The sequence below is a fragment of the Choloepus didactylus genome, assembly GCF_015220235.1.
Source record: "Choloepus didactylus isolate mChoDid1 chromosome 24 unlocalized genomic scaffold, mChoDid1.pri SUPER_24_unloc1, whole genome shotgun sequence".
In the NCBI taxonomy this organism is placed as follows: domain Eukaryota; kingdom Metazoa; phylum Chordata; class Mammalia; order Pilosa; family Megalonychidae; genus Choloepus; species Choloepus didactylus.
Genome location: NW_023637604.1, coordinates 1,150,708 through 1,159,901, shown reverse-complemented (window position 1 = coordinate 1,159,901; position 9,194 = coordinate 1,150,708). Strand labels below are relative to the sequence as shown.

General features: G+C 40.4%; 1 pseudogene; it reads right to left on the bottom strand.

Annotated features, from left to right (window-relative positions):
• Window positions 1–997: 997 nt before the first annotated feature.
• On the bottom strand, window positions 998–2,289 carry LOC119525140 (annotated as a pseudogene).
• Window positions 2,290–9,194: the final 6,905 nt, after the last annotated feature.

Here is a 9,194-nt window from a genome sequence, read left to right as displayed (position 1 = left end):
ACACACACACACACACACACACATATGTATCCATTTTCAAGAAAGAAGAAAGTTTTTCTCCCTATGACTACAGGATCCCAGAATCCAGCCACCCCCAGGCTCAGAAACAATGCCTATTAACTGTGCAGATCTAGTCTATCAATATACTACATAAAGCTCCTATCTTTTTTTTTATTTTTAAACATTTTTTATTGTGAAATATAACATATATGCAGAAAAGTGATAAATTTCAAAGTACATTTTAACAAGTAGTTATAGTGCAAATTTCAAAGTATACTATGGGTTACAGTTCCACCATTTCAGGTATTTTCACCAAAATTAATTTTTGAACATTTCCATTGCCACACAAACAAAAATAATAAGAATAAAAATTAAAGTGAAAAAGAACAATTAAAGTAAAAAAGAACACTGGGTGCCTTTTTTTTTTGGCCCCATTTTTCTACTCATCCATCCATACACTGGACAAAGGGGAGTGTGGTCCATATGGCTTTCCCAGTCACATTGTCACCCCTCATAAGCTACATTTTTATACAATCGTCTTCAAGATTCAAGGGTTCTGGGTTGTAGTTTGATAGTTTCGGGTATTTATTGATAGCTATTCCAATTCATTAGAACCTAAAAAGGATTATCTATATTGTGCGTAAGAGTGTCCACCAGAGTGACCTCTCAGCTCCTTTTGGAATCTGTCAGCCACTGAAACTTATTTCATTTCATTTCACATCCCCCTTTTGGTCAAGAAGATGTTCTCCACCCCTCAATGCTGGGTCTAGATTCCTCCCTGGGAGTCATATTCCATGTTGCCAGGGGGATTTACTCCCCTGGGTGTCAGATCCCACATAGAGGGGAGGGCAGTGATTTCACCTGCCAATTTGGCTTAGCTAGAGAGAGAGGGCCACATCTGAAAGCTCCTATCTTATTGTACAAACTGAAGGGGCAGGGACAATAGGAGTGGATACACATAGGGAATTTTTTTTTTTTTTTTTGTCTTAAGTTCAATCTACTCAGCAACATTCTTAACCCCAAGGACTGGAGCAGGTTCTGTGGACACAATATGGTGGATGACCTGATGGTCCCAGCACATCATAGTAAGTGGGAGTGACTGAGTGGGGACCAAGTAGTATCTCTCACAAAGTCTTTGTGGGCTTGGTTTCTAAACACCTCAGAAAGGCCAGCACAGAAAGTGAGCAGTCTTTACTGATAGAGACCAGGAAGGGAATACTATGTGGTGAGAACACCAGCCCAGTGACACACTGGGAGTGCACAGTTGAGCTGAGGGCACAGCTTGCAAGTTTGGTGTCCATTAGGGAGACAGTCCCATTCTCATCACCAAAGACAAAGGCTTCACTTTCCTGAGGATGCCAAGCCAGTGAGGTAGGAAGGAAGCCAGAGGCAGTGCAGCCCATCTATGATGCTGGCTTGAGACAACGGGTTTCCCAGAGTAAAATTCTACTGTCCTCACTGCATGAAGGAAACACAGAGTCCTTGTGGGGAGAGGCAGCAACACAGGTAACCTGCCCAGAGTGAGCTCGGTATGAGTTCAGAACCATCTGTTGAACAAAGTCCCAAACCGTAACGCAGAAGTCTTTGCTACCTCTGACAGCTTGTGTGCCAGAGCTCAGGCTGCTGACTGTAGACACGAAGTCATCACACCCATACTTAGAGAACTTGTGGACAATGAGTGTCTCATTCTCATGTAGCTCCCATAATTCAATAGCACTCGAATCTGAAGCCACTAGGATACCTCTGCCCCCAACCCAAATGAGGTCAACCACTCCAGCCTCCGTCTACACTCCGGTGAGCAGAAGCCTTCGTTAGGGGCGGCACAAGGGTCCTTGAGAAGCCAGAGAGAACCAGCCTAGCAGTGGCCACTCAGACTTGAGGCCCTGAGCATGAGCGCCCCATCGGACCGCCAGGTGTACCAGGGGAGGTGGAGTTTCCTTCCTCATCTCTGCGGTTCCAACTCCAACCTCGATCCAAACTAGATGCCCCCCCAAGCTTCAACTCTGGCTGCAATCCCGACATGGTACAGCTGTTGGCCTCCGCCCCTCTCCTGAGGCTCCCATAGATTTTTAATTGTTTAATTCTGTTACCATATATACAACCTAACAATTTTTTTATTCTTAAAAATTTTAAGAAATTAAATTTAAATTAAATTTAAATTCTTAAATGTTTTTTAATTCTTCAAAAGTTTCCCCTTTTAACAACATTCAGATACATATCTCAGTAATGTTAATTTTGTTGACAATATTGTGCTACCATCACCACCATCAATCACCAAAACAGGTCCATCATTCCAAATAGGAACCCTGCATATTTTAAGCATTAACTTCCCATTCCCTATCTGCACCCCATCTCCCTGGTAATCTGTATTCTAGATTCTAACTCTGTCAGTTTCCTTACTCTAATTATATCAGAGAGATCATACAGTATCTGTCTTTTTGTTTCTGGCTTATTTCAATCAACATGTCTTCAAGGTTCATTAATGTTGTCATATGTATCAGAACTTCATTCCTTTTTACAACTAAATAATATTCCATTGTCTGGATATACTACATTTTATTTATATACTTCCATTCATCGGTTGATGGACACTTGGTTGCTTCCATCTTTTGACAACTGTGAATAATGCTGCTATGAACAACAATGTGCAAATATCTGTTTGAGTCCCCGCTTTCTATACTTTGGGGTATACACCTACTAGCAGGATTTCCGGGTCTATGATAGTTCTTACTTAGCTTTCTGAGGAACTGCCAAACACTCTTCCAAAGCAGCTACACCATTCTACATTGCCACCAGCATTGAATGAGTGTACCTATTTCTCCACATCATGTCCAACACTTGTAATTTTCCTTTTTTTTTAATAGCAGCCATTCTAATGGGTTTGAAATGGTATCTCATTGTGGTTTTGATTTGCATTTCCCTGGTGGCTAATAATGTTGAGCATGTTATCATGTGCTTTCTGGCCATTTGTTTATCTACTTTGGAGAGATATCTATTAAAGTCTTATGTTCAGTGTTTCATTGGGTTGTTTGTTGTTTTGTTATTAAGTGGAAGAATTTCTTTGTATATTCTGAATATTAAACCTTTATCAGATATGTGAATTCTAAATATTTTCTTCCATTATGTAAGTTGTCATTTTACTTTCATGGTAAGGTCCTTTGATGTCCAGAAGTTTTGAATTTTGATGAGGTCTTGTTTATCTATTTTTCCTTTTGTTGCTTGTGCTCTGGGTGTAAGGTCTAAGAAAACATTGCCTAACATAAGGTCCAGAGGATGATTTCCTATATTTTTTTCTAGGAGTTTTATAGCTCTATCTCTTATATTTAGGTCTTTGATCCATGTTGAGTTGATTTTTTGTATAAGGTGAGAGTTAGGAGTCCTCCTTTTTTTTTGTTTCACAAACGGAGATACAGTTTCCCCAGCACAATGTGTTGAAGGGACTCTTCTTTCCAGTTGAGTGGTCTTTGCCACCTTGTTCAAAAATCAGTTGATCATAAGAGGTGAGTGTTGATTTCTGATCTCTCAATTTTATTCCGTTTGTCTAAATGTCTCTCCCTGTACCAGTACCATGCTGTTTTTATTACTATGGCTTTGTAATAAGTTTTAAGATGGGGAAGTGTGAGTCCTCCAACTTCATTCTTCTTTTTCAAGATGGTTTTGGCTATTCTGTACCTCTTACACTAACATATAAATTTCCATTTCTCCAAAGAAGGTTCTGATAATTTTTTTTTATTTAATACATTTTATTTTGAAATAAATTCAATCTTACAGGAACAGTTGCAAAAACAGTACAAACCCCATACATAGAACTCCATCATACCCCAACCCCCTCCACCAATACCCCGATCCACCACCTTAAACATCCTGTCACACCACCTTTTCTTTCTTTCCCTCCCTCTCTCCCTGCCTCCCTCTGTCCCTATCTATCATCCATCATCTATTGCTCTGTCCTCTGGACATATGAGAGCAAGCTGCACATATCTTTGAACAAACAATATAATTCACCTATACCTTTCCCATGGACAAGAACATTCTTTTATGAAATCTCATTAAGTGCAGCTAAGAAGTTCAAGAAATTCAACATTGATACAAAGCTTACATTCTATGTTTCCTTTTTTTTTTCCTGTGTCCCATCTGTGTCCCTTTGAGCCTCCTGTCCTCCATCCTCAGATCCCATCCAGGATCATCCTTGGCATTTAATTGTCATCTATTTAGACTGTCTTTTTTTTTTTCAATTGTGGAAACATATACATAGCCTAAATCTTCCCATTCCACCCTCTCCCTAGCATTCCATTAGTGGGATTAATCAAATTTAGAATGTTGCACTGCTATCACCTTCCCACCATCCATTTCTAGAAGTTTCCCTTCACCCCAAACAGAAACCCTACTCTCATTTCTTAACTCCCCATTGCCACTTCCCCCAATTCTCGGAACCTCTACTTTACTTTTCATCTCTGTGGCCATATTCTCTGATACGTTCTTTGTGTTTACTGTGGGGCTTAAAATTAACATCTTAAATCTATAACAATCTTGTTTTTCTTTGATACCAACTTAACTTCAATATGACACATAACCTATGTTCCTATACTCCATCATTCCCCCACCTTTATGTAGTTCTTGTCAAAAATTACATATTTTACATTCAGTCCAAAACCACTGATTTATCATTACAGTTTATGTATTTTAGATCCTGTAGGAAGTAAATAGTGGAGTTATAAGTTAAAAATACAGTAGTATTGGTATTTATATTTACCATGTGATCTTTACTGGGAATCTTTATTTCTTCATGTAGTTTCAGTCAATTGTTTAGTGTCCCTTCCTTTCAGCCTGCTCAACTCACTCTAGCATTTCTTATAGGACTGATCTACTGGTGGTGAAACCCCTCAGCTTTTTTCTCTGTTGGTAGGGCTCCCTTTAGTATCTGAAGTAGGGCTGGTCTTTAATCAGCAAAATCTCTCAGCATTTGTTTGTGAAAAATTTAAGATCTCCCTCAAATTTGAAGGAGAGTTTTGCTGGATAAAGTATTCTTGGTTGGAAATTTTTCTCTCTCAGAACTTTAAATATGTCATGCCACTGCCTTCTCGCCTCCATGGTGGCTGCTGAGTAGTCACTATTTAGTCGTATGTTGTTTCCTTTGTATGTGGTGAATTGCTTTTCTCTTGCTGCTTTCAGAACTTGCTCCTTCTCTTCAGTACTTGAGAGTCTGATCAGAATATGTCTTGGAGTGGGTTTATTTGGATTTATTCTGTTTGGAGTTCTCTGGGCATTTATGCTTTGTGTATTTATATTGTGTAGAAGGTTTGGGAAGTTTTCCCCAACAACTTCTTTGAATACTCTTTCTAGACCTTTACCCTTCTCTTCTCCTTCTGGGACACCAATGAGTCTTAAATTTGGACATTTTAGTTCATCTATCATATCCCTGAGGTCCATTTTGATTTTTTTGATTTTTTCCCCATTCTTTCTTTTGTTCTTTCGTTTTCTGTTCTATGGTCCTCGAGGTCACTGATTTGTTGTTCAGCTTCCTCTAGTCTTGTACTATGAGTATCCAGAATCTTTTAATTTGGTCAACAGTTTCTTTTATTTCCATAAGATCATCTATTTTTTCATGTGGTCTTGCAATTTCTTTTTTATGCCCTTCTAGGGTCTGCTTCACGTCCTTTATATCCTGTGCCATGTTCTTCTTCATGTCTTTTATATCCTGTGCCATGCTCTCATTGTTTGTCTTTAGTTCTTTGATTAATTGCTCCAAGTACTGTGTCTCTTCTGATTTTTTGATTTGGGTGTTTGGGTTTGGATTCTCCATATCATCTGGTTTTATCATATGCTTTAAGATTTTCTGTTGTCTTTGGCCTCTTGGCATTTGCCTAACTTGATCTTCAATTTGTCAGAATTGCAGTTTGGTGGCATACACTTTCTCTAACTAACCAGCAGATGGCATCCGTGAGTCACCTATTCCCTTCAAGTCAGTTCTCCCCAACTTTGTCTTTGTGGTATGTGTGGGTCTGATTCTTGTGGGGTCCAATTGGTGCACTTAATTTGGGTGTGTTGTTAGTGCTGCCTGCCCTCAATAAGGGGCGTGTGTCTGAGTGGTTAGGGAGGAAGGGTAGCTTTAATAATCAAACCTCCCAGGTGTTCCCAGAGATTTAAGGCTGTTCTCTGCCACTGACCCAGAAGTCCTTGGTATTGGCATAGGTTCCCTGGAATTTCCGAGTGGTTCCCCCTTCTCCGCTGTGCTCTTTCAGGACCTCTGCTGAGGGGGGAAGGGCCGTGCCACTTCACAAGTGCACACAGGCCTCCAGGGAAGCCCTGGGACACTGGGCCATGCAGGGGCATTCCCAGCCCGCTTCAAAGATGGTTGAATGGGACACATTAACTTCCCCCTTTCTGCACTCTCCCAGCTCTGGGACAATCAGCCATGGGTGTATTAAAGGCCACTGTCCATGGCGGATATTGTGGATAGTGCGTGGTGCTGCGGGAAAGACTCCCTGTCACACTGGGTTTCTTGGCATGGCTCTGTGCTGTGGGTTCAGCCCCAGGCAGGAGTGCCCCCACCCACCGGGTAGATGGCTGCAAGTCGTGTGATTTTTTCTCCTTTTGGCTCCCCTTTTCTCCCCTGGGCCCAAGACAATCAGCAGTGGGTGTGGGAAGAGGTATCCTTCATGCCAGACACTGAGTCATTAGCCCAGCCCACTCACGTTGTATCTGCAGCTGCTCCCAGGCTTTTTTTCTTTTTTTTTAAGAACTAGTCTGTCTCCAAACACCAACCCACCATTTCCCCACACCACAGCATGGCTGAGGGACTTTCAGCTGACTCACTCACTCATTTCGGAATGCAGACTCCTGGTTTCACCAAATGCACAGTCCCTGTAGATTTAGCATACCTTGTCTGGCTGGTGCTACTCTGGAAGTGGTGTTCTGGGTCACTTTCTGGTTTTTATCTAGTATTTTTCACGGAGGTGTTTTTTTGCCCTGGCTCACCTAGCCACCATCTTAGGTTCTCCTCGGTTCTGATAATTTTGATTGGGATTGCAAGGTATCTACAAATTACATTGGGAAGTATTGACATCTGAAGGATATTGAGTCTTACAATCAATGAACATAGAATGTCCTATCATTTATTTAGTTCTTCTTTGATTTCTTCTAACAATGTTGTATAGCTTTCTGTGTACAAGTCCTTTACATCCTTGGTTAGATTTATTCCTAGATATTTGATACTTTTCAATGCTATTGTGAATGGAATTTTTTTCTTGATTTCTTCTTCCCATTGTTCATTGCTTGTGTATAAAAACACTACTGATTTTTGAGTGTTGATCTTGTATCCTGCCACTTTGTTGAATTCATTTGTCAGCTCTAGGATCTTTGTTGTGGATTTTTCCAGACTTTCTGTATGTAGTATGATATCATCTGGAAATAGGGAAATTTTTACTTCTTCCTTTCCAACTTGGATCCTTCTATTTCTTTTTCTTACTTAGCTAGAACTTCCAGTACAATGTTGAATAACAGTATTGCCTTGCTTCATTTCTTGGAGAGAAGGCTTTGAGTCTTTCAGCATTAAGTAGAATGTTAGCTGTGCGCTTTTCATAAATGCCCTTGATCATATTGAGGAGGGTTCTTTTGATTTGTAGTGTTTGAAGTATTTATATGAAGAAGGGGTGCTAGATTTTGTCAAATGTCTTTTCTGCATCAGTCAAGATACGCATGTGTTCCTAGAGTAATTTGGGCAGATAATAAAAAATATATTTACAGCCTCCCCCTCCCCAGCCCCGAGGATCTGGGGGAACGTGCGGGTGTGTTGGACATCCTCACCTGGACTGGTGTTGATGCTGTCACAAACACTGGGACTGGCGGTTTGATGTGCTGAGCCCTCGAGCATGGGACTTGCTCTTATGAAGCTCATTACCACAAAGGAGAGTCTAAACTTGCATGTAATGGTGCCTAAGAGTCTCCCCCATGTACCTCTTTGTTGCTCAGATGTGGCCCTCTCTCTCTCTCTAACTGAGCCATCTCGACAGGTGAACTCGCTGCCCTCCCCCCTACGTGGGACCCAACTCCCAGGGGTGTAAATCTCCCTGGCAATGCAGAGTATGACTCCCAGGGATGAATGTGGACCCGGCATCGTGGGACTGAGAGTATCTTCTTGACCAAAAGGGGGATGCAAAATGAGACAAAATAGTTTCAGTGGCTGAGAGATTTCAAATGGAGTTGAGAGGTCACTCTGGTGGACATTCTTATGCACTATATAGATAACACCTCTTAGGTTTTAATGTATTGGAATAGCTAGAAGTAAATACCTGAAACTACCAAACTCCAACCCAGCAGTCTGGACTCCTGAAAACAATTATATAATAATGTAGATTACAAGGGGTGACTGTGTGATTGTGAAGACCTTGTGGATCACACCACAAGGTGTATGGATGAGTAGAAAAATGGGGATAAAAACTAAAGGACAAATGGGGTGGGATGGGGGGATGATTTGGGTGTTCTTATTTCAGTTTTATTTTTTTTCTTGTTTTGATTCTTTCTGATGTAAAGAAAATGTTCAGAGATCGATTGTGGTGATGAACGCATAACTATGTTATCATACTGTGGACAATGGATTGTATACCATGGATGATTGTATGGTGTGTGAATGTATTTCAATAAAACTGAATTTAATTAAAAAAAAGTGAAAAAAAAAAAAAGATACGCATGTGTGTTTTTCCCTTCATTCTGTTAATGTGGTATATTACCTTAATTATTTTCTTATGTTGAACCAACCTGGCATACTAGGGATAAATCCCACTTCGTCATGGTGAATAATTCTTTTTATTTGCTGTTAGATTCAGTTTGCTAGTATTTTGTTGAGGATTTTTGCATCGATATTGGTAAGAGATATTGGTCTGTAGTTTTCTTTCCTTGTGAGATCTGTATCTGTCTTTGGCATAAGGGTGATGTTGGCCTCATAGAATGAATTAGGGAGTGATCCCTATTCTTCAACTTTTTGGAGGGGTTTGAGCAGAATTGGATAAAGTCTTCTTGGGATGTTTGGTAGAATTCCACTGTGAAGTCATTTGGTCTTCTCCAGCTTTTTCTGGGGAGTTTTCTGGTTACTGATTAAATCTTTTTTCTAGGAATTGGTTTGTTGAGATTTTCTATTTGTTGTTGAGCCAGTGTAGGTAGTTTGTCTATTTTGAAGAATTTCTCCATTTAATCTA